The sequence below is a fragment of the Mustela lutreola genome, chromosome 13 (assembly GCF_030435805.1).
Source record: "Mustela lutreola isolate mMusLut2 chromosome 13, mMusLut2.pri, whole genome shotgun sequence".
Lineage (NCBI taxonomy): Eukaryota > Metazoa > Chordata > Mammalia > Carnivora > Mustelidae > Mustela > Mustela lutreola.
This window is the reverse complement of record NC_081302.1, coordinates 80,881,042-80,903,755: the sequence shown is the minus strand read 5'-3', so window position 1 is coordinate 80,903,755 and position 22,714 is coordinate 80,881,042. Positions and strand designations below refer to the sequence as shown.

At 47.0% G+C, this 22,714-nt stretch overlaps 2 protein-coding genes across 10 annotated transcripts in view; both read left to right on the top strand.

Moving 5' to 3' along the window:
* LOC131813650 (ligand of Numb protein X 2-like) overlaps positions 1–22,714 on the top strand; it is a 156,498-nt gene that overhangs the window by 76,270 nt on the left and 57,514 nt on the right. The window lies entirely within an intron of this gene.
* LOC131813467 (ral guanine nucleotide dissociation stimulator-like) overlaps positions 1–22,714 on the top strand; it is a 161,632-nt gene that overhangs the window by 120,617 nt on the left and 18,301 nt on the right. For 6 of the 9 annotated variants that reach the window (XM_059143739.1, XM_059143734.1, XM_059143737.1 and 3 more), the window contains exon 1: positions 14,226–14,303. The exons of 2 other annotated variants lie outside the window; for them this stretch is intronic. The gene's annotated coding sequence lies outside the window, so the exon portion shown is untranslated. Of the gene's footprint in view, positions 1–14,225; positions 14,304–19,720; positions 19,852–22,714 lie in introns of those variants that run through there. One more of the 9 variants, XM_059143732.1, reaches the window with a different exon arrangement.

The window sequence follows — 22,714 nt, the reverse complement described above, 5'->3', positions numbered from 1 at the left end:
AAGCATACATTATTACTAAGCCCCTGTGTGGCCCCTGCTTGGAAACATTCATAAAGTGTTAAACCCTTAGAAGTTTCCATGAAGTATACCAAGAGTAATCTGTGAAGTTTGGCTAAAATGCATACATCTCAGCCATATGGAGGAATAAAACAACCACCTCTTATTGACTCGATACCTGACAGACACGAACGTTGAAGTCAATGTGCTCCCAGCTTAGTTTACCTGGATTGTCTTCATAATACCGTGGGTCTTGCCCAGTTTGGAAGGATGCAACATAGATGTCATATGCTACGTTACCACCTGTAGACCTTTACAGGTTTTCTATGAGGTCAAAATTCTAGGAACTCTAGGCTATTTAAGTAGTGCCCTCAAGAAAATTTCAGAGTGTTGGTTTCAGGAGCAGAGAAGAGCAGACACCCCTGCTGGTGCAGGGCTTGACTGACACGTCGTACCTGTCTGCTCTGAAGCAGTGTCACTAAAGGAAATGTTACAGTTCTAGCAAAAGAATTCATCTAGTTCTACTGTTGATATTGTTAGTCGTGGTAGTAGTTTTCTTGTTATCTACAATGCTGTTACAGTATATGCGTTAAGGAACCTTTTGAGATAGGAGCTTCCATTATTACACTTAATGGGATAGCACCCTTGTAGTGTGGATGCATATAGCATCATGCTGTATGAACATACACAACTACATATGAATACATGTTTATGTATATACATTATGTGTGTGTATGTGTATTTTTTTTAAACTTGAATCACTTCAAATCCCAGTGTGATCATGCGTAGCTATATAATTTGGAGCAAATTACATGAACTTTCTTTTTTTTTTTTTTTAATTTTATTTATTTATTTGACAGACAGATATCACAAGTAGGCAGAGAGGCAGGCAGAGAGAGAGGAGGAAGCAGGCCCCCCGCTGAGCAGAGAGCCCGATGTGGGGCTCAATCCCAGGACTCTTGAGATCATGACCTGAGCCGAAGGCTGCGGCTTACCCCACTGAGCCACCCAGGCGCCCCTACATGACCTTTCTAATAAGGCTATTCCCTTGTTTTTAAAATGGGGCCAACCATAGGATTTACACTCCGGACCATTGTAATGAAATGTAATGAAACCATGAAAATGAAATAATACATGTGAAGCCATTTGCTTTACACATAGTAAATCTTCAATAAATGTTAGTTACTATTGCTATTTTAATATTAATATTGCATAGGTACACATTGTTTTTTATAGCATTCTAATTTAAAAAAAGGTGATGTTTTAAATTTTCCTTTTCTTCTAGGAGTGTCCCCATAAGTAGAAACAATATCGGTAAAAATTGCTTTTTCCTGAGAACACAGTTTGTTGGAAAATTGTTCTCTTCCTTAACTTTTTCAAAAATTCAGTTATTTCATATCCTTATAGCTTTCCGTGAAGGTTGTGAAGATGAGTTTGCACCCATTTCATGACCGAGCATTCTCATGAGTAAGAAACAGAAGATAGATCTATACCTTTTTTCTGGCAGTTAACAAAATCCACACTTTACTTTTGTACTATTCTGTCACCATTTCTCTCAAAGAATAGAGGAGAGAGAGAGAAATAAAATTAATTAGCTTGTCTTCAGAATCTTAAAACTCTAGTGCATTATTTACCTTTGTAGAATTGGCCCTATTTTGACTTCCATATGTCAACAGTCCTGAGTTTTTTCTGTTCCATACATAGTCATATGAAAATACAGCCGTCCAAAGTCTGACATTGTGATCCCCAGTGTTCGGTGTCATGTTTGTACCATGAGGAACTGTGTATTATTTCTACAGTAACTGATTTTAACTGTGACTTTATCATTTTTTCCTTCAGTTTCTTTACTTTACTTCAGCTATGTATTATTTATTTTGCAATGAATTTTCTTCTCCTGTGTTAGGATCTTACCCAGTGTGTTACATGCCAAGAAAAACACATTATTGTAAAGAAGGAACCACCTGAGTCCCTGGGAATGACAGTGGCAGGGGGCAGAGGAAGCAAGAGTGGTGAACTGCCCATCCTTGTAACCAGTGTGCCAGCTCATGGCTGTCTGGCTCGTGATGGCCGCATCAAGAGAGGTAAGATAGGGAGGGCTGGGAACAGTGAAACTCCTCCCATCTTCTCCCTGCATGCCACTCATGTTTGAAAAAAGTAACAAATATTCCCCAAATTTTCTATTAAATATGATTTTTTAAAAATCTTCTAAAGTGTCCCTTCCATATATAAGTGTAAAACCTCTCTCTAAGGTTAGAAAAACGCCTAATGGGAAGGAAAATTGCTGCAGTTTGATGATGTTTTCATTCTTTTTTTTTTTAAGAATTTATTAATTTATCTGACAGACAGAGATTACAAGTAGGCAGAGAGGCAGTCGGGGGATGGGTGGGGGGAAGCAGGCTTCCGGCTGAGCAGAGCCCGATGCGGGCTCGATCCTAGGACCTGGGATCATGACCTGAGCTGCAGGCAGAGGCTTTAACCCACTGAGCCACCCAGGTGCCCTTTCCCTTATTTTCTAATGTTTATTTAGATCATTGCATTATTTTATGTTGGAAAAAAACCTCTAAAAAATAGAACACTCATCTTTTCCTTCCTAACCTTTTATATAATCCTCGTGGCCCTTTTTTTTTTATTATATTACTTGGCAGGGCAACAAACACTTTTTTTTCATCCTTAAGCAAAGGATGCTCAAATCACAAGTTTCATTTCTTTGTGTAGACCCAAGGATGTCTTCTCTTTAATTATTCTGATACATTCACACTGAGCAAACTCTGTAGGACTATATCTATAAAACTGTGTAACTCTAAAACAGGATATGTTAAAAATTCATTTCTAAGAGCAAAAGATCAAATAATTTTTGAGCAGGAAAGAACCATAGAAATCACTGAAGCCCAAAGAAGAAAAATGAACATGCCCGGGTCCTGCACATTAGCAAAACGAGGTCTAATGACTTGGACTTCCAGTCACATCACAGTGCCTGAAGCCACAATCTTTCCTATATATGATGAAAATATCTTAAAGTTTTGAGTTGTTTTGGAATGTTTTCCATGAATTGGATTTTTCCCTCGATATCGTAAGAATGACAGAGATGTGAAAAAATTACAAATAACAGGATGCATAGGGAAGATAATGACTTGGTAGCTCATCTCATTTTCTTGTTTATTCCTTTGGACAGGTGATATATTGCTGAATATCAATGGCATTGATTTGAACAATTAAAGTCACAGTGAGGCCATGGCTATGCTAAAAGCCAGCGCTGCGTCCCCTGTTATTGTCCTGAAAGCACTTGAAGTCCAGACTGTCGAGGAGGCAGCCCAGGCTACTGAAGAGCAGCCAGGCACCTTCAGTGAGAATGAGTAGGACTCCAGCTGGTCCCCGTCGTGGGTCATGTGGCTTGGGCTTCCAAGGTAGTGACAGTGTTTCAGCAGTTTCGTAGTGACAACATTTCTCAGTATGGAACACAGTAAATTCATTTGTTCAGGGTGTGAGGGGGAAGGTCCTGGTCAGAGATGAAAGTGGCAATGGCATATCAAGTTATAGAAGAAAAGGGTATTTTTTTCCTTAGGTTATTATATTTTAAAAGATAAATTTAAGGGGACTCTAGGTGGCTCAGTCGGTTAAGCATCCAACTCTGGATCTCAGCTCAGGTCTTGTTCTCCGGGCCATGAGTTTGTAAAAAATATTTTTTGTAATTCTTAAAAAATTAAAACATTCTTAAAATATAAACCCTTTACCTTATTAAAGGTAAATTTAATAGTAAAAACTATGCTAAAAAGACTTGGTGTATCTGTTTATAAAAATGAATAAAGCCATTCTGTCCATGACTATTAAGAAGGTTCTCAAGTGGGCCAGCCATGAGATTTGGATGTTCATGCTCTTGCTTTAGAAAAGCTGTCATTTACCACACGTGTACATGCTTAGACTTCGTGTGCATTTTTCACCAGAGAAAACAGGTCAACGTGTGGGGCGTTTTGAAAAGCTTTTCTAAAACCCCTTTCTTAATCTTGTTAACTCTGTCTAAAAAGGCAAGATGTCAGAACTCAGTTTTCATTGGACATGAGAGACTCTTTCCGCCAAACCACGGGTGTCCGAGAGTAGGTCTTCTCACCACCTTCGGGACTGTAACCCACCAGGACATTCTGTAGTTGGTCATTGTCTGCTCATGAAAGTGTTTCAGCTCCTGATGAGTGTTGTATATACTTCGGTATTGAAGTTGGAAGAATGTGTATTACTGTCTTTGTTTCTAGATCACTTTAGAGGAATGCTAAAACTGAACTATGATGAAACTTTCTCATTCTGAGCCAAGTAGGAAAATGACTGATTTTTTTAAATAAAAATAAACAATAAGAATGCCAGTTTCTTAGACATCTAGCTTCATTTGGATGTAATTTGTAATAACTAGCATTTGTATAGTGCTATGTGATATATATATATTTTAAAAGTACTTTCACGTAAAGAATAGCAGAAAAATCCAGGATGAATGGAATTCATTGTCTATCATCTAACTTACTGACTTGTCCTTGTGGTAGTGAAAAAGACCAAAAAGGCCTGAAACAGTAACAGAATTCGTATCTCAGGGCCCTGTAGGCATAGATTGGAATGGTTGCTATGAAACCATGGCCGTTCTACCTAATGGTGAGGGCTCAGCCAGCAGAGGGAACTCATTTATCCTTTTGAGTACTCAGCCTGATACACTGACGTGTCACTTGAAACCCAGCATGTCAGAAAGTCCCGGTCCCATTGGGGGAGAAGTGGTCTCCTCAGCGGCGCAGGAGCCGAGCGTGTGCACACCACTGCTGGCGGCCAGGCCGTGCTGGCACTCCTTTAGTTCTTGTTACCTGGTGTTCCGGGTGTCCAGCTCCCCTAAGAAGTCCAGAAATGCTCACCCCATTGATCAAGGATTCCCACTCCTAGCGGCTTTTGGCCAGCCTGCCGTGTGGGAGCAGGCCTATGTCGGGCAGGACTGCCAGTTCGCAGGTGGACAAGGAGTCTGACTGGTCTCGGACAGGAGCTGGCAGCCCAGGACCCAGGTTCCCACATGGGTTCCTTGGGATTTTGGTTTGGATGCATACCCTGTCCGCTGACTTCTCTGCCTCCATGTCTGTCCCCAGGGCGGAGCATTTTCAGGTGAAACACAAAGAACAATGATATTTCAGATGAACAGTACACGGGATAATGAAATCTATTTAGGGGGTCTGCCTGTATCGAAAGGGTGTCTATCAGTCCAAGGTCACTATTCTGTGGACTCCTGGGGGTTGTGTGTTGTGTGCAGACCAGTATACACAACCAGGTATTGGGAGGGCCACTGCTCTGTGGGTACCGGCGGCTCTTTCCAGCACGTTGCACACCACACAGGGTAGCAGCTCTGCTCTTTCTCAAAAGGGAGGGTCTTTCTCTGCAGTTAGCTGGCGGTGTACCAGACAAAAGAGTTATTTGTTTTGTGTTGTGCTGTTTCATTGTTTGTTTTGGCAGAAGATTCAGAAAAACGAAAATACCTCTATCGTCTCTACAAAAGTTTAAAAAGAGGGGAATCACTCTTATGTTCTGCAGACACACACAGAAGGCCATATTGTAGTTTTCCAGGCAGAGGAAAATCCAATTGAGGTGAAGTGGCCAAGATAGAGAGAAGAGCAGTGGTTGCAGGGACTGGGGGAGGGACAGAGCAGTGAGCGATGAGGAGCGCGGATGTCTCTGTGACGGAAATGTCGTAGAAGGACATGGTTGTGCAACACTCGGAATGGACCTAATGAGACCTCCATATCCCACTGCAAAGGATGTGAGTAAAATGTTATATAAACTCAAATTCTACTTTATTTAATAAATTAAATCTATGAAGTAATTATAGAGGTGAACACAGAACACAAATACTATAAAGAAGGAAATGATGGGGGAGGGGGAGTCATGCTCTGGAGCTGCAGCCAGCACAAGCTGCTGCTCTGGGGCCGCGCCTGCTTGCTCCACGGAGGCAGGGGGCGGCAGCTCGGTGGCAGGACCCTGCTGGTCATCCAGGAAAGTCAAAAGGTCAGGTGGCTCTTCCGTGGCAGAGAAGTGAACGAGGGCCCTGACGACCATCTGCCCTGGCCCCAATGGGTCAGGGGGGTTCACTTGTCTTCCTAACCCATAGTGAGGAGCCATAGCAGGGATGGCGGGGGCCAGCTCAGGCCCCAGAGGTGCAGCAGGTGCCAGAGTGGCTGCTGGAACAACTTCCCGAGACACATCCTGATCTTGCTCTGGGGCCGGTGCTGTAGCTCCGAGAAGAGAAAGCATCATCAGCTTGGTTGACTTCCCTTTTGCCTTTCCCTTTCCCCACCACTCAGCGTGGCCTGCGTTCAAGCCCCAGCCCCCGGAAGGTGTCCCCGACGGAGCCCATGGGGACAGGGATCTGAGACGACTCACTCTCTTCGGCCCAATTACAATCTACAGAGGCTTCCTCAGGGTGGCCCACCCTGCCTCTGCCTCAGGCCCACACCAGTCACCCCCAGTCCTCCTCACCCCCAGCCTCTGGTTCCGTGGTCTTTCTGGGAGCGCATTGCCTTTCTGGAAGCAGAAGCTGGGCACAGCGCTGCAGGTCCGAGCCCGGCACATTGACCTGCAGGTAGGCCAGCAGCGTATGCAAGCTGGAAAACTCTGGAGGCTGCACGAAATCCCCTGGATACTTTTCCACCCAGGTGTTAAGGATGGCATAGACGGCCCTGGGGACAGACATGGAGGCAGAGAAGTCAGAGGACAGGGTACGCATCCAAACCAAAATCCCAGGGAACGTATGTGGGAACCTGGGCCTCTGGGCTGTCAGCTCCTGTCCGAGACCAGTCGGACTCCTTGTCCACCTGCAACCTGGCAGTCCTGCCCGAGAAAGGCCTTCTTCCAAACGGCAGGCTGGCCAAAAGCCGCTAGGAGTGGGAGTCCTTGGTCAATGGGGGGAGCATTTCTGGACTTCTTAGGGGAGCTGGACACACTCCTCAGTCTGTCTCCTTGCCCACGAGCCACTTGAATTCAACTGCATGTGCCCGGGGAGGGCTGGTGTCTGGCCTCTTAATTACCCTCACTGCACTCGCCTCTGCTCCGTGAAGATCCAACCGAGGAGGGAACAAAGGGACTCTGTGTCTAGCCAGGCCTTCCCAGGACCCTCCCCATACCTCCACCGTTACCTCCTCTGCCCGTTCACTAGGTGCCATGAGAGTGGGTCTGTTTCCACTGACACTCACCTCCCACAGGGTGTGGGATGCCTGCTGCTCCCTGGGCTCTACTGGGTCACCACTCTCCCGGAGCCCCCTCTGAGCACCCAGCGTGCAGGTGCCAACAGACTGCTGTGTGATGGTTCCTAAATCCTGTGCTCTGGGTCCCAGAATTGGGGCAGAGAGAGGGCTGGGAGGGGTCAGGGATGGAGCATGACCCTCTCAGGGGTTGAAGCTGTCCTCCATCCCCCTCTGCTCTCCCACAGTGCTCACACACCTACCCCAGCCCCCCAGGGCACCTTCCCAGTTTCCAGTAGAAGCTCTCAGACATTGACCATAAAGCAAGAATAACGAGGTGAGTCTGAAGGTCCGGCAGCCCCTCGAACTCACAGGACCCTCACTACCCTGGTGGACAGGGAAGGCCCTCCTAAAGCAGCCAAGGCTTACTCACATGTTGCGCTGCTCCTGGGGTCCGCCGACCTCATCATAGCTGGAATAAACACATCCGAATCTAGAGGAGGCCAGGGGGCATCGCATGAGATATCTGTGGATGTTGGCTTTCACCGCCTGACCCTCGACTAGCCTGCAGCCCTGGGGTGCTCTCTGTTCTGTGCAGGGATCCCATTCAGCTCCTAGATAATCGCCTCCACCTACTGGGGCTTCCTGAATGCTTGCTGAATGAAAGGGCCCCAACCAGCCCATCACTGATATCTGAGTGGGCCTGGCCCCTGCTCACCCCCAGGGATGCTTGCTCTGGATTCAGCCAGACACAGGCCCCAGAAGGAATCTCAGATCTCCCTTTCAGTGGCAAACGAGCCCAGCTCAAGATCATAGTGAGCTTCAGGGATGAGGCAGAGGCTTCATCATGAGGGCCACAGGAATGAGCAAAGAGCATGCCCACAGGCCCTCCAGCAGAATTTTCCACTGGCGCAGGCTCCTTTCCCTACAAGACGCCACTGATTCCCTATAATGCCTCTGCCCCAGTTAGGAGCAAGGGAAGCTTGGGGAAGCTTGGGGACCTGCCAGAGTCTCACAACAGGAATTGGCCAAATCCCACAGAGCAGTTAGGGGCAGGGGAGGGTGCTCACCTTGCAAAGAGGAGGTCCAGCACCTCCTGGGTGGTGGCCAAGTGACGGTATGTGTCCAGAAAGATGTGGACACAGTGTAGATCTTGTCTGATGACGGCAGGCACCAGGTGATCTACTGCGGCCTGCAGCTTGTCAGACCGCTTGGCCATCAGCACCGAGGTCTTCCTCCTCTTCCTGGTTGAACGATTTTTCCCCTGAGGTGAATCAGAGGAGACATGAGTCAGTGCTGTGGCCACCAGGAGGGTTGGGGCTTGGAGGGCAGAATGAGCCCCCAGATCTCAGGGACTTCTGCAAGAGGTGGGACAAGAGAGCCCAGAGTCCGGAAAAGAATCGGGTGAGTCAGTGTCTCATTGGGCTCAGCCTAAGGTTCTTGGTTTTGCTTCAGGTCATGGTCTCTGTGTCCTGAGGCTGTGCTCCTCGTAGGGCTGTGTCCATAGGACAGTGTCTGCTTGAGGATTCTGTCTCTCCCTATACTTCTCCCCACTCTCCCCCTGTCTCTCTCTCAAATCCATCCATCAGCCAATCAGTTAAGAAGCCTCTAAGGCAAAGAGAAAATGTTCTTGGTATCCATACAAAGAATTGAAAGAAATGATGTCTGAACTTGCTTGTTTCTCAGGTCCCTTTGTGAGCAGAGTATGGATAGCATGTCCCTGCATGAGTGGCATGGATCCTGTGACTTCTGATAACATAGCCCATTCTTTTTATTTTTTTGAAAGACTTGTTATTTATTTATTTGATAGAGAGAGAGGTCACAAGTAGGCAGAGAGGCAGCCAGACATAAAGGGGGAAGCAGGCTCCCCGCTGAGCAGAGGACCCCACGCCCCTGACGTGGGCCTCGATCCCAGGACTGTGAGACCCAGGACCCATGACCTGAGCTGCAGGCAGAGGCTGAAACCCCTGAGCGACCCCGGCACCCAACATATCCCATTTTTTTTAAAGATTTTATTTATTTATTTGACAGAGAGAGATTACAAGTAGGCAGAGAGAGAGAGGAGGAGGAAGCAGGCTCCCTGCTGAGCAGAGAGCCCGATGCGGGACTCGATCCCAGGACTCTGAGATCATGACCTGAGCAGAAGGCAGCGGCTTAACCCACTGAGCCACCCAGGCGCCCCATTACCCATTTTTGAGACGAGAACACAGAGATGTTTAAGGCGAGAGGGCTTAGGATAAGAAGGCACGGAGGCTGTAGGATGCAGCACTGTGCCTTGGCCAGGGAAGGGGATTACATCCAGTCCTGCCCCAGTAAAGGGCTCCATGGCTGTGATCAATGACTGGCCTTCCAGACTGCCGTGCAGTGCAGTGCAGTGAGGCCCCTGTTCCTATTCCTTGCGGGGGAGGGGTCCCAACAATGTGTTCCATCAATACCAAAGCGCAGAGCAAGAGACAGAGTACCATGGGCCCCATGTCCATTTGGATCAAAGTCTCCCAATTCACTCTTGCTAATAATGATTTGCAAGACTTGCAGAAGCTGAGGAAGGACTGTTGGGGCAGTGGGGGCATCTGGGAGCACGAGTTACGAAAATGCCTTGGCATTGGCAAAAGGAGTCTAAATCAACGGGATGAGACCTGGTCTAAAGTCTCTTTAATGATACTCCTATAAGTATGTGGACAATGGCAGTGCTTCTGTCCAAGGCGTGGGCAGGACCATGAGGCCAGTTTGGGGAAGAGATGGGATGCAGATTCACGGGAGTACAGGACTCTAGGAGGCCAGGCTGGCTTCTAGGAAGTGGGGCCCTTGGTGCTGCATGGGCGCCCCAGGGGTCGGGTCTCCCCAGCACCTGCACTCACCCTGAGCCAGCGCCAGACTCTGTTGGCCCTGTGCGGCTTCTTGTCCTTGGAGGAAGGAGAGCAGGCAATCTCCTCGGTCACCTCCTGCACCATGTCCTCTGGAGCGTTCTGTCAAGACAGTGCCCGGCAGGCAGGCAGGAGAACTTAGAGCCCTGTCTGGAGGCTTTTGTTAGTCTTCAGACCCCGGGCGCTCCATTCCAGACACACCACAGCCCAGGTGGCAGAGCCCTCCCCCAAGGAGAGAAACGTGGCCCAGCTTCAGGGCCTTGGATGTGCTCTGGCACAGCTCAGAGTCACCTCAGGAATCCCCTGTGCACCCTGCTCACGCTGACATTGGTGTGAACAAGAAGGGATCACCAGGGTATCCACTGTGCTCACCCTCCTCCAGCCCATGGGCAGGAACCCCCACATATCCCTCCTCCCCTCAAACTCCAGAGGAAGGGATGGGGCTTCCCTAGGATGGTTCAGAGGGGTGGGCATCGCCTAGTCTCCTCAGTAGTAAGTACCTTATGGCGTCTCCCTCGAAAGGTCCTGCGGCATTGGGGGGTTGGTTTTAGCCAATGTCTGCAGCATGAGAACAAGTCATTTTCCTGGGGGTTCTGGTACCCAGAGCCCCGGAAACTAGGTACACAACAGGAAAACATCTTTCTGTGTCAAGGTCCTGAGTCCAGTAACCCTGCTACTGGACTAGACTGGCTGCCTGGTTGCAGGGGTTCCAAGTTCTGAAGGCCTTTGTGAGCCAGGCAGTGACATCACTTCCTGAGATGCCCTATCGGGGCCCACTCCTGGTTGGACCCCTACACGAACAGTGCTCCTGTCTGCCATCTCCTCATCTCCCTTCTGCGTGCAAGGACACATCTTATCTGTACACAGGAACCCCAACACAGCCCTCTCCACAGGCCCCCAGGGAAGGTCTGGGAGCAGCCAGCGCCTCAGCTTGCAAACACACCTGGTTTCAGACACAAGTCTCTATTCTTACCTGGTTAACACCCTATATAAGCCATTGTGGCAGACAGGCATGGTCTTCTTGCCACATATGGATGATTCCAGCATGTCTTTCTTACAGATATCCACAGGCATAGGTTGGATAATAGCTATGATGTTAGAGGAGTGCTGTCACAGGTAGGAAATACATCCCACCCAATTTCCTCCCTCCTGTCAACTTCTTGGAATCTGCTACTAATCAGATCCCACCCCACAGTCCCTCCTGGGGTGTGTGTGTTTGCGTGCACCAGCACACAAGCTCCTGTGTGCACACATGTGTTCATCGGTGCTCACATTCTGGAGTCCCAGAAGAGGACAGCCCCACTTACAGAGGGCTGGGTAATAGCTTCCCAAGGTCTTAGGCTTTGCATTTTCAATGCAACCCTAAAGAAGGGACTGGAGTATTGGCCCTTGATGGTCAGAATATACCCTTACCCCTAGAGACCGCCTGTCCCAGGATGCAGGCCATTTTCTCCTTTCCAAAGGGTGTGATGCAGATAGGGGTCCATCCAGTGGGTCGCCATGACCCGGGATCCTCCTAAGACAAGAACCTGGGCATATGTCTCCTATCTAGGAGACCAATGATCAACCTCAGCCCGATAACATTTCCAGGCCAACAGCCACTTCCTTGCAGAAAATCTTTTCCAGAGCCCCCAGTGAATGGCTACGTTGCATCCAGGACCCCAACTTTGAGGACACTCAAAGAGCTGGGTTCAAGCCTGCTAAGCATCCCTACCAGTCTGATTCTGGGCAAGGCCCGGACCCTTCAGGGATCTTCACAGTCTCCCTTCGGGGGCTCCATTGGTTCCCCAACTCCTCTGTAAACATGTTTGTGTGACCCTTCCCCAGAGTGTGGTCCGGACTTGGTGATTCACTTTCATGTCACAGAACGTGGCCACGTGACCCAAAGGCCCTTCTGAGATTTCGTTCGAAAACTCATTGCCCAGCCCCATGTTGACTCGGATCCATGTTCTCTCTCCAATCTTCATACTGGAGCACAAGCTCCTTGGTTGAACCATGACCCAGACATATGCCCGTGGCCCAGGCCTGTGGGCCCACAGCAGACAGAAGTCAGGTCTTTGAGATGGGCTGTATCTGGCCCATGCCCCTGAGTGTTCTCAGGTTCTCGGTGAAGCAGGTCCTCCCTTGGTGTTGTCAGCAGCCCAGTTTAAGGAGAGACTCTGGCAGGAGCCCCCAGCAGAGCACTGCTGGATTCCTGATCCCCTGAGACCACGAGGCAGCATTTGTTGGTTCAGCCACTGACTGTGGGGAAGTGCGGTCACACAGCCCTGGGAGAAGGGCACTGATACTGACCAACTTCCCGGGCCCTGGCCCTCCTCCCCTCCCACTCTGGTCCTTCCTCATCTTCTCTGGCCACCCTGGCCCCCTTTCTAACCTCCAGTCCTCTGCTCCATGGTGCCCTCCGCCAGGTGGAATGCACTCGCATTTGTGCAGGGCTGTCTCCTTCTTTTCCTCCCGCAGGAATTCTCCGTGTCATCTCAGCACAGCCTTGTCATACCCCTCACCGGGTGGAGTTCGGGCCTTAGTTATGTCCCTTGCTCTTTTGCCTTGGAGCCATCGCTTTTCCCGTTCACATTTTGGTTTCTCGTTTGTCCATCTTCTGCTCTAGACCCTGAGCTCTCACGAGGAGAACTCTCTGGGCTGATAACCCCTGGCACCATCTGAGTGCGCAGTGCCCAGTGGCTGAATGAGCGGGAGACAGGATCTGTCCCAGCACAGACCAGCTCCGTTGTTTGAGCCTCACTGATTTTAGTCCTGTGTAAGCCTTTTGTTTTATTTTTTAAGTTAACTGTGCCTGTTGTGGGCCTCAAACTCATAGCCCTGTGATCGAGGATCCTAGTGCCTGAGGAAGCCAGGTGCCTCTTTGGTCCTCTTTAAAGGTTTTAGGCTGATCACTATTCAAGTGAACTTGGTCATTTCAACATGCTGTACGGAGCTATATTACATTACGCTGAATGACCATGTAACTCCCCAGGTTTTGGTAGCCTGTCACCACAGAGGTCCCGCCTTGACAGTGCTGAGTGGATCTTCAGATTGGAGACTGAAATCCTTTCTGTGTTCTTCAGGAGCCCAGAGTCTCTCCACCATCGGCCTTCTCCCTCCTTGGGATGACATGCACCTCTGATGCCATCAGCACAAGAGGAAAGATGACAAGGAAATACACACAGGAGGGTGTTTCCGGCCAGGTCTTGAAGGTCTCAAGGTTCACTTTGATGCTCAATCTTTCATGTATTATTTTAGGATTTTATTTCTTTATTAGAGGGAAAATAGCACAAGCAGGGGGAGGGGTAGAGGGAGGAGAACCAGAGAGATGCTGATCTGAGGAGGACAGGGGGTGGCTGATATAGACCTGTGCAGGGAACAGTGGAGGCCGTCCTGAGCTAGCCTCTGTCATCTGGTGTGCCGGGAATAAGGAGTAGCCTCAGATCCCTGTGCCCATGACCTGCTATCAGGGGAGACCCTCTAGGGATTGCTTCCTGGACTCAGAGAACATTGAATGGTGGGGAAATTTTCCTTGATTTAGGAGGGACATGAAAAGTCAATCATTGGGTTCATACTTTCTCTTCTTGGACCGACAGCCCCAACCTCAGAAGAAGATGCTGAACCACCTCAAGAGCTACCTCTAGCTCCCACTGTGGTGCCTGCAGCAGCTTCAGAGCCCGAGGGGCCTGGATGGGAACCAGTTGTGAGTATGATACAGCAATGGATACAGCTGAGGGGAGCCTGAAGGAGCCTACTGCAAAGTTTCTATGGACAACCAGGGGCATGATTGAAAGACTTAGGGATCTACCCCTGTGGGGGACATTCCTGGCTTAAAAGTGTTCAAGCGGTGAAGCGGGGCGATATCCCAGGTGTGACAGCATGATTTCAGGATCCCGGGGGTCCCCAGAAGACCAGCTGGGGCCCGAATGCTTCTGAGTTCCCAGACATCAGTTAGGGAGGATGGCTGAAAACCAGGAAGCTAGGTCCCGGCTTTCTGCTCTGGGAAGCAAGCTGGGCCCAGACACCACCTTATTCCATCCACAAAGTCTCACACATCTCGCCATTCTGGTTGCAATGAAGAAATGGACTGTACACCAGAATTTCGTACCTGTGGATTATGCCCAGGATTTAAGGTGCTAGAGAAACATTTTTTGACATAAGGATGGAGAAATGGTTCCTCCACAAGAGCTACTGGAAGGACAACTGAAGGATTATTTCAGCACCGGGAGTCAGACATGCAGGAGTGAATGGGAAACAAAGAGCCCGGTGGGTAAGTAGTTAGCCAACATGTCGGGAAATCTGAATCACCATTAGCTGTAAAACCCACGAAAAAGCCATTTCGAGAGATGTTAGTGACAAGTTGGAATGACATGATAATGCACATTGTTAGAACAACTGAAGGTACTTAGCATTAAAGGATTCTGAGATTCTCATTTTGTGCTCTAAGAGGGGTAATAGAGTCAGTTCAGACGTAAGTTACACGTGCTTAAGACTTTGGGTTTTTTAAAGATTTCATTTATTTATTTATTTATTTCTCAGCAAGAGTGTGAGAGTGCACAAGCAGGGGTAGCAGCAGGCAGAGGAAGAAGTGGGCTCTGGGCTGAGCAAGCAGCTTGATGCAGGACTCAATCCCAGGTCCCCAGTATCTTGGCCCGAGCCGAAGGCAGATGCCTAAGAGACTGAGCTACGTAGGCGTCCCTACATGGGCTTAAGAGTTTTAAAGGTGGGGCACCTGGGTGTCTCAGTTGGTTAAGGAACTGCCTTTGGCTCAAGTCATGATCCTGGAGTCCCAGGTCCCACATCAGGCTCCCTGCTCAGCAGGGAGTCTGCTGCTCCCTCTGACCTCTCCCCTCTCATAGTCTCTCTCTTGCTCTCTCATTCTGTGTCTCTCTAATAAATAAATAAAATCTTTTTTTAAAAAAAGAGTTTTACAGGTAACCATAAAATCATAGAAATCGAGTATATGTTTTTTCAAACTAAAATTTGAAATAAGAGAATAAAAAAAGTATGTCAACTCCTAGACAGGGAACAAATGAGAAGAAAGAAACATTAAAAATGCATGATCGGGACACCTGGGTGGCTCAGGGGGTTGAGCCTCTGTCTTCGGCTCAGGACATGGTCTCAGGGTCCTGGGATTGAGCCCCACATGGGCTCTCTTCTCGGCGGGAAGCCAGCTTCCTTCTCCCTTTCTGCCTGCCTCTCTGCCTACTTGTGATCTCTCTCTGTCAAATAAATAAATAAAATCATTTTTTTAAAAAAAATGCATGATTAGGGACTCCTGGGTGGCTCAGTTGGTTAAGCAGCTGCCTTCGGCTGGGGTCACGATCCCAGCATCCTGGGATCGAGTCACACATCGGGCTCCTTGCTCAGCAGGAAGCCTGCTTCTCCCTCTGCCTCTGCCTGCCTCTGCTCACTCTCTCTGACCAAAAAAAAAAAAAAAAAAAAAAAAAAAAAAATGCATGATCAATAGAAAAGTAAAAAAAATACGGTAGAAATAAGTCTACCTATATAAGCCATCACAACAAATGTGGGCAGTTAAACCATAAGTCAAATCATATATGAATGGACAGAACTTTTAAATTGAATTAGGAAATTAACAAAATCTGTTTCTCTGCTGTTTTTAAAAAAAGATCAAATGCAAGAGGACAGAAACCAGTGCATAGGCCCAAACTAAAACCAAAGCAGATGCACTGGGTTTTGCCTGGAGGTGGAAATACCCCAGGCTGATGGCCTTGGGAGACACGAGGGTGGGGGGTGGGGGGCCAGCTAAGGGAGGACTAAATGGAAGAAGTGATGTGAGATTTGAGGCGGAAATGGTAAGAATGAGCCACCTGGGTGCCGTACTTCAGGCAGAACATCCTAAGGTCCCGTAGGACCTTAGGATGTTTGAGGAACAGAAAGGTTGGTGTCCTTTGACAGATGGTACAGGAAATAGATCATGAAGGATCTTGAAGTATATTTGCATTTTATTTTTAGTGCAGTGAGGAAACATCGGAGCATTTGTAGCAGATGAGTTCCATGATGTGTCTTTAAAAAGATCCTTCCAGCTACTGCGGGGAGAATGCAGTAGAGAGGGTTATAGAGAAGCAAGAGGGGAAGCAGGAAAGCCATTTGGTGGCCAGTACAGTTGTTCAAGTGAGAGGAGAGTGTGCATTGATCCAGAGGGGTTGTAGAGGACACCAGGAGGCAGCGATGGGCTGGAAATATGTTTTGGCGGTTGAGCCAAAGGGACTTCTTGATTGACTGGACACAGAGTACAGGATGGGGAGGAATCAAGGCTGACGCTCTTCTTGGGGGCTTGAGCAACTGGGTCCATGTCAGTGCCATTCACCGAGATGGGGAAGGGTGAGGAGCAACAGCTTGGGGGGGTGGGTAGGGGTTGCAAATCAACAATTCTGATTGGGTATGAGATGACTCTCAGCTGTAAAAGTGGAGTTATCAAGTAGGTAGTCCACTCTTTTGGTGTGGAGATTGGTAGAGATTTCTGAACTGGAGATAAAAGTTTCAGAGTTGTCAGGATAAAGCTTGGACTGGGTTAACTCCTCTAAGTAGTATGTGTGGGTAGAGAAAAGGTCCAGGGTGGAGACTCAAGGTAAGTGTTCCTCGAATTAGCAAATAAAAATAAAGGAGTGCCAACTGAATTTGAACTTCAGATAAACAAATAGTTTTATGAGACTGATGCACTGCCTACTGTGCTAAGGAGGCACCTACAATAAATATTTTTAAAGGATATGTTACATGAAATACTGGGGACATACTTATGCCAGAAGAATCACTTATTATTTTTCTGAAATTCAGATTTAATGGGACATCGCATTTAATTTGACAATCCTACCTAGGGTACTACTTCCTTGTTTAGATGAGATGTAGAGAAGGATCAGGAGCAAAGAGAATGTTCCATTTAGTGTGACTATGTAACCTATCTTGCCAGAATGCAATGTCATAGAAAAAAAATTTATAATGCTCACATATTCTATGGGTCAGGGATTTTTACAGGGGATAGTGGACATGGCTTTCCTCTACTCCTTACTCTAATCCTGGGATTCTTGCCAGCGTGGTGTCTGGGTTCCAATGGTGAGAAAGAAAATGCATGTGCATGTAAGCAAAAGAGAAAGAGAGATTCAGATAGAGAGAGAGAGAGGGAGACAGACAGAGGAAGAGAGACTTTATCACTCAAATGTCCCGATTCCAGGTAACTTTGATTCATTCTATAAGAAGCTCCCCCATGCCTTGCCCTATGTTCTGGACTGTACAGTAGGGATAGGAGGAAAGCCCTTGTTCATTTTTCAAGCATTTATGGACCAGACCCTGTACAGGGCACTGGGAACACAAAGGGGCTTAGCCCTGGCCCCTGCTGTCCAAGCACTTACAGTATGGGTGGGTATGTGCTGGTGAAGACAGACATATCGGGAGAATCAGGGCTCGGCATCCCCATCAAACCCTATCCTGGCTTTTGGGGGAGAAGATGTGAAAATGTGAGCTATTTTTAAATAATCTAGCAGGTGACTTAGGATCAGACAGGCTGAAACAGATAGCAGGAACAGGCGGAACGTGGGAGAGGGAGTGATTGTTCTGGGTTGGATTAGTTTGGAATGATTTTCTACAAGAGAAGCAGTTTGAGCTAGACCTTCCAGAGGAGGAGAATTTGATCACTTCCCTTAGCTCAATAACATCCTAGACATCCTCACATTAAATAAGTCTGATCTTCCACACCCAGAGCCCTAGTGACCTCATTTAGTTGACGTTGAAAGAGAACTCCTACCTTCAAAGTACATATTACGTATGTTTCCATTCAACTTTAAGCAAGTGTTTAAAGCTTTTTGATCTATATTCTTCTATCGTCTCTTCTCTCATGGAGAGATTCCAGGAGTTAACTTATCTTTTGTTTTTAGTCGAGGTGCAATATTTATTCCAGCTGTTAACAGAACCGTTCACGCGTATTTGCTCAACAGCATCGTGGTGGGGAGAAGTGAAGGATGGTGGGCGGAGCCCGAAGCCCTTTAGGTCACAGAGTAGGATACAAAGGCCTCTCTAGGGACATGCACGTGTCCTGTCCCCTGAAGGAGTAGCCATGGAAAGGGGTGGCTCCTTACCATAAGAGATAATCTCACCAAAGGCCAGAAGACTCTCTGAAGACTGCCTCCAAACCAGAAGAGCCATCACCACTCACATGGCAGTCACTGTTTTCCACATTTTTATTCTTGGACATTTCAGAAGGACAGAAGTGTTGAAAGCCTAGCATAATAAATATCAGTGAATTCTTTCTGCAGAATTAAACCATTGATAACTTTATGCTGTCTTTGCTTTCTCTTTCTACATGTCCTCATATAGCTTCTAGTATAGCAATTAATGACCCTTCTCTCCTAAATAATTCAACAAGTATCTTCTAACAATAAGAACATTACCCCACCAGAAAGCAGAAGAAAAAGTTTTTAAATTTCTCAGGATGATCTAGCATCCAGTTTGCCTCAATTCTCTGCATTATCCCCAAAATGTCTTTCTTAGCTGTCCCCTTTTTCTTCAAGCCCAGATCTAGCTGAACTTCTCTTATTATATCTGGTTGTAATGGGTCTTTAGACAATTTAAATACTGTGTCAAGACAATAAAGACAACCCATGGCTTCACTTTTTTCTGTGACACTGATAATTTGTTTTTGTTTTAAAAATCATCTGCATCAATGCTTAACTTGACCTTAGAAATTCAGCTGTAAGTGAACTTGGTTCATTAATTTTGACAACTGTATGCACTGATGTAACTGTCCCATCAAATCAAATAAAAAACAATCAAAATGCAGATTTCTGTTGGCCCAGAAAGATCCTTTGTGCCTCTCTGCAGTCATATCCCCTCTGCTCCTTGTTCCAGGCAAGCATTGATCTGCTTTCCATGATCAGATTGATTTTCTGGAGAGACGAGGCCAGTTTGTCTTGTAAAATGTCCCACAAGTCTAACTGTTTCCCTGTAGTGTCATTACCTCCACAGTCTAGCTATCGACTTTCCTATACACTGGAAGTTAGGTCTAAAACCTTGGTTAAGTGCAGGTTAAACATATCAGGAACAAATACTCTCGGTGATACTGGATACTTCCTGCTGCTTCGAGTCGGGGGTACAACACCAGGGTGTGCATACTATTGAGTTTTCATCCTTGGTTGAGTTGTCAGCCACCAATACTGGCCTTTGTGATAGTATATTGTTCTCTTAAAATTGGCAAGTCACCAGTGGGGTGATACTTTGGTAATGTCCAAAGATCCTACTCCCCACAATCTTCTACCCAATGCTTGTAGCATTCATTGATGGCTCTTACCTGAATCAGTTTTTCCATGGGGAGTTGCAAAATGGTGACTTCCTAATTCTACCATTTTTTCTATCTTTGGAAGCTGTCATTCTTTAGTAAAGAAGATTTTTTTTTTTAAAGATTTTATTTATTTGACAGAGAGAAATCACAAGTAGGCAGAGAGGCAGGCAGAGAGAGAGAGAGGAGGAAGCAGGCTCCCTGCTGAGCAGAGAGCCCGATGCAGGAATCGATCCCAGGACCCTGAGATCATGACCTGAGCCAAAGGCAGCGGCTTAACCACTGAGACACCCAGGCGCCCAAGAAGATTTTTTTTTTAAAAAAAAACCAGGAATTTATTTATTTGACAGAGAGAAATCACAAGTAGGCAGAGAGGCAGGCAGAGAGAGAGAGAGAGGAGGAAGCAGGCTCCCCACTGAGCAGGGAACCTGATGTGAGGCTCCATCCCAGGACCCTGGGATCATGACCTGAGTTGAACACAGACACATAACTGACTGAGCCACCCGGTTGTCTTGAAGAAGACTTCTCTGTAAGGAACCAGGGACTGCATCTCCTAAACAGGCAGAGTAAAGCCTAATTGCTTTACCCTTAGTTACAGTCCGGGACAATGTGATGGTGCGGGAAGGAAAGAAGGCAGGAGGCAGGGCGGGCGGGAGGGAGGGAAGGAAGGAAGGCGAGAAGGACACAAGTAAAGGCAGGAAGGAAGGAAACAAGCCGGAACTGAAAGTGAAATACTGAACAAATACAATTCTGCCTGATGAATTGTCTTTTTGGATATGTAATAAAAGCATCCAAGACGACAATGCAAAGTGTTGTAATGGTACTGGTCATTCATTGTCGGGCTCCTTATCATCCCAACCTTCACGTAATGTGTAGGTACGAGGCTGGCACAGACACACTGCATTCCCCTCTCTAGTGACGTGGGTGGCGGGAGGGAGGGACATGGACTTTGGAACCAGGCGGCTCTGGGCTGAGTCCTGGCTCTGCCACTTGCTTGCTGGGTGGATTGAACCCCTTTGAGCCTTGGTTCTTTTCTCTGAAGGGAGAGTCATGTTGAGAATGAACAGAGGTACCATATGTGAAATTTCTGTCCCAGGGGGAGGGACTGATCCCTACCTTGGATCTTTTCAGTCCCCTGGAGAAGTAAGGTCACAGGAAGAGGAACTGCCTGAACTTTCAGAGCCAACAGAGAATTGGGGCTGTTCAGACACTCTTAAATGTGCCCATGAACACAAAGTCACAATTCGCTGCTGGCTTATTCTTCCTTCATGTACTTTTCCAGTGTTTGTTGAATGGTGTCTTTATTGAAGGAAGCACGTTAGAGACTAAGCACTTAAGGAGGCAACCCAGGTGTATGTTGGTGACCGTGGTGCTAACCTAACCTATCCTTGGGCACAGGTGCTTCTCCTATCCTGGGACTCTGGTGCAAATTCCCGTTCAGTCTGTCCCAGGATTTCTGAAGCCAGAGAAAGCAAGCAGTGGAGGGAGGGAGGGGCCAGTGGGCTGGACTTCAAAGGAGAGAAGCAGGAGGGAAAGGAAGGCGTGGCGTAGCACAACTTCCATAAGCCATCACTGTGAGAGAGACCACTCTGACCATGAATGACAGAGCGACTGATGAATGAAGTAGGAAATGTGTGCATTGCATGACGCGGATCGGGGCTAGAGCTGACAAAAACAAACCCGACTGTGTGGCCAGATGGGCAGACACCAGCCCAGCAGAGATGGGCTCTGAAATGTCATCCTGAAAAGAGACATGCCAAAGAGGTCATAGTTTTCCCCCATCTGAATTTCTCTCTCTCTCTCTGTTCCTGTCTTGATGAAAAGTTTGCAACTCTTACACTGTTACAGAGGGAACAATCCGACGTATCATGCCATAATTTATAGAGCTGACTAATGTTGTTTTTCTCCAAAATAGTGGGATTTAATAGAATTATTTATTCTATATTTGGAATTATAAACGCATAAAATATACATGCCCCTAAGTGATGTAAAATGCAATCACTTTTTCAAATAAGTAGAAGTTTTTTGATTTTTAAAATACATAGGAACATTGATTTTAGAGGTTCTGTGAGTAATAGGATTTCACAAAATCTGTTGTGAAGCTATCGCTTAATGGGATTAAAAAAAAACACCTCAAGATATTTGAACTTAAATAATGCTGCATCGATCTCATACCAATTAAAGAAAGACACAAGATAGAATGCTATGTAGATTATTTTTAAAAGTACCTTACTAATATATTACAGGGGTATTTCTAATGGAATTATAATCTACTCAAACACCAGAAATTCTGTCGCTGAAATCTTGTCTTCAAGAGATCAACAGCTAAGCACTTAATATAACCACCTGAGCTGTTCAGAGGACCATATCAAATGTGGGTAATCCCAACTGCTTAATTAATATGGACCCTCTGCCCCCAGTACGAACTTTATAACAGGTTTGATACGCCCAAGGATCATAACATTTAAAGCACAAAATTTTAGACGAAGCCACCACAACCATCAACACCAGCTGTGCCAGGAGTAGAGGAAACCTTTGGCACCATTTTCAAGAAAAAACCCCAAATATATCTGAAGAACTTCAAATTTCCAAATTCTCTTTTCAGAAGGACTTATTGCTATGTCCCGAGGAACTCACTGTCCCAAATAAAATTGGGCAATGTCTCAGGAGTAATGTAATCCGTTTTGGGAAGCAGTCATGAGGAAGCTGAGGGGTCCTTCCAAAGAGACCTTCTGCTCAACAGTGACTTAGAAATCCATTTACAATCTTTTCTTTGACATCAGTGAGAGACACAGCTGGTTGGCGGCTTTCACCTTGCTCTATTGGGATATTACCTGACCAAAGAATCCCCCCCACCCGCCGCCGCCACCACCAAATTCTCAGGCTCTGAGGAGATACCCAGCAAAGGACTGTGTGTATACAGATGTGTGTGTGTGTGTGTGTGTGTGTGTGTGCGCGCGTGTGTGTGAAAAGACGCAGATCCTGAAGGCATCAAAAGGGCATGATGCTGTCTGTTGGAACTCATAATTTTATTTATTTATTTTTGCAAGAGACAGCGAGAATGAGAGAGCACACAAGTTGGGGGGAGGGGCAGGGGGAGAAGCAGACTCCCCGTTCAGCAGGGAGCCCGATACGTGTCTTGATCTTAGGACCCTGAGATCATGACCTGAGCTGAAGGCAGACACTTAAGGTTTTTTGCTTTATTTTAAGCTTTTACTTATCTGTTTGTTTGCTGTTATAATTTTTTTTATTATGTTATGTTAGTCACCATACAGTACGTCATGGGTTTCTGATGCAGTGTTCCATGATTCATTGTTTGCGTATAACATCCAGTGCTCCTTGCAATCCGTGCCCTCCTTAATACCCATCACCGGGCCGACCCATCCCCCCAC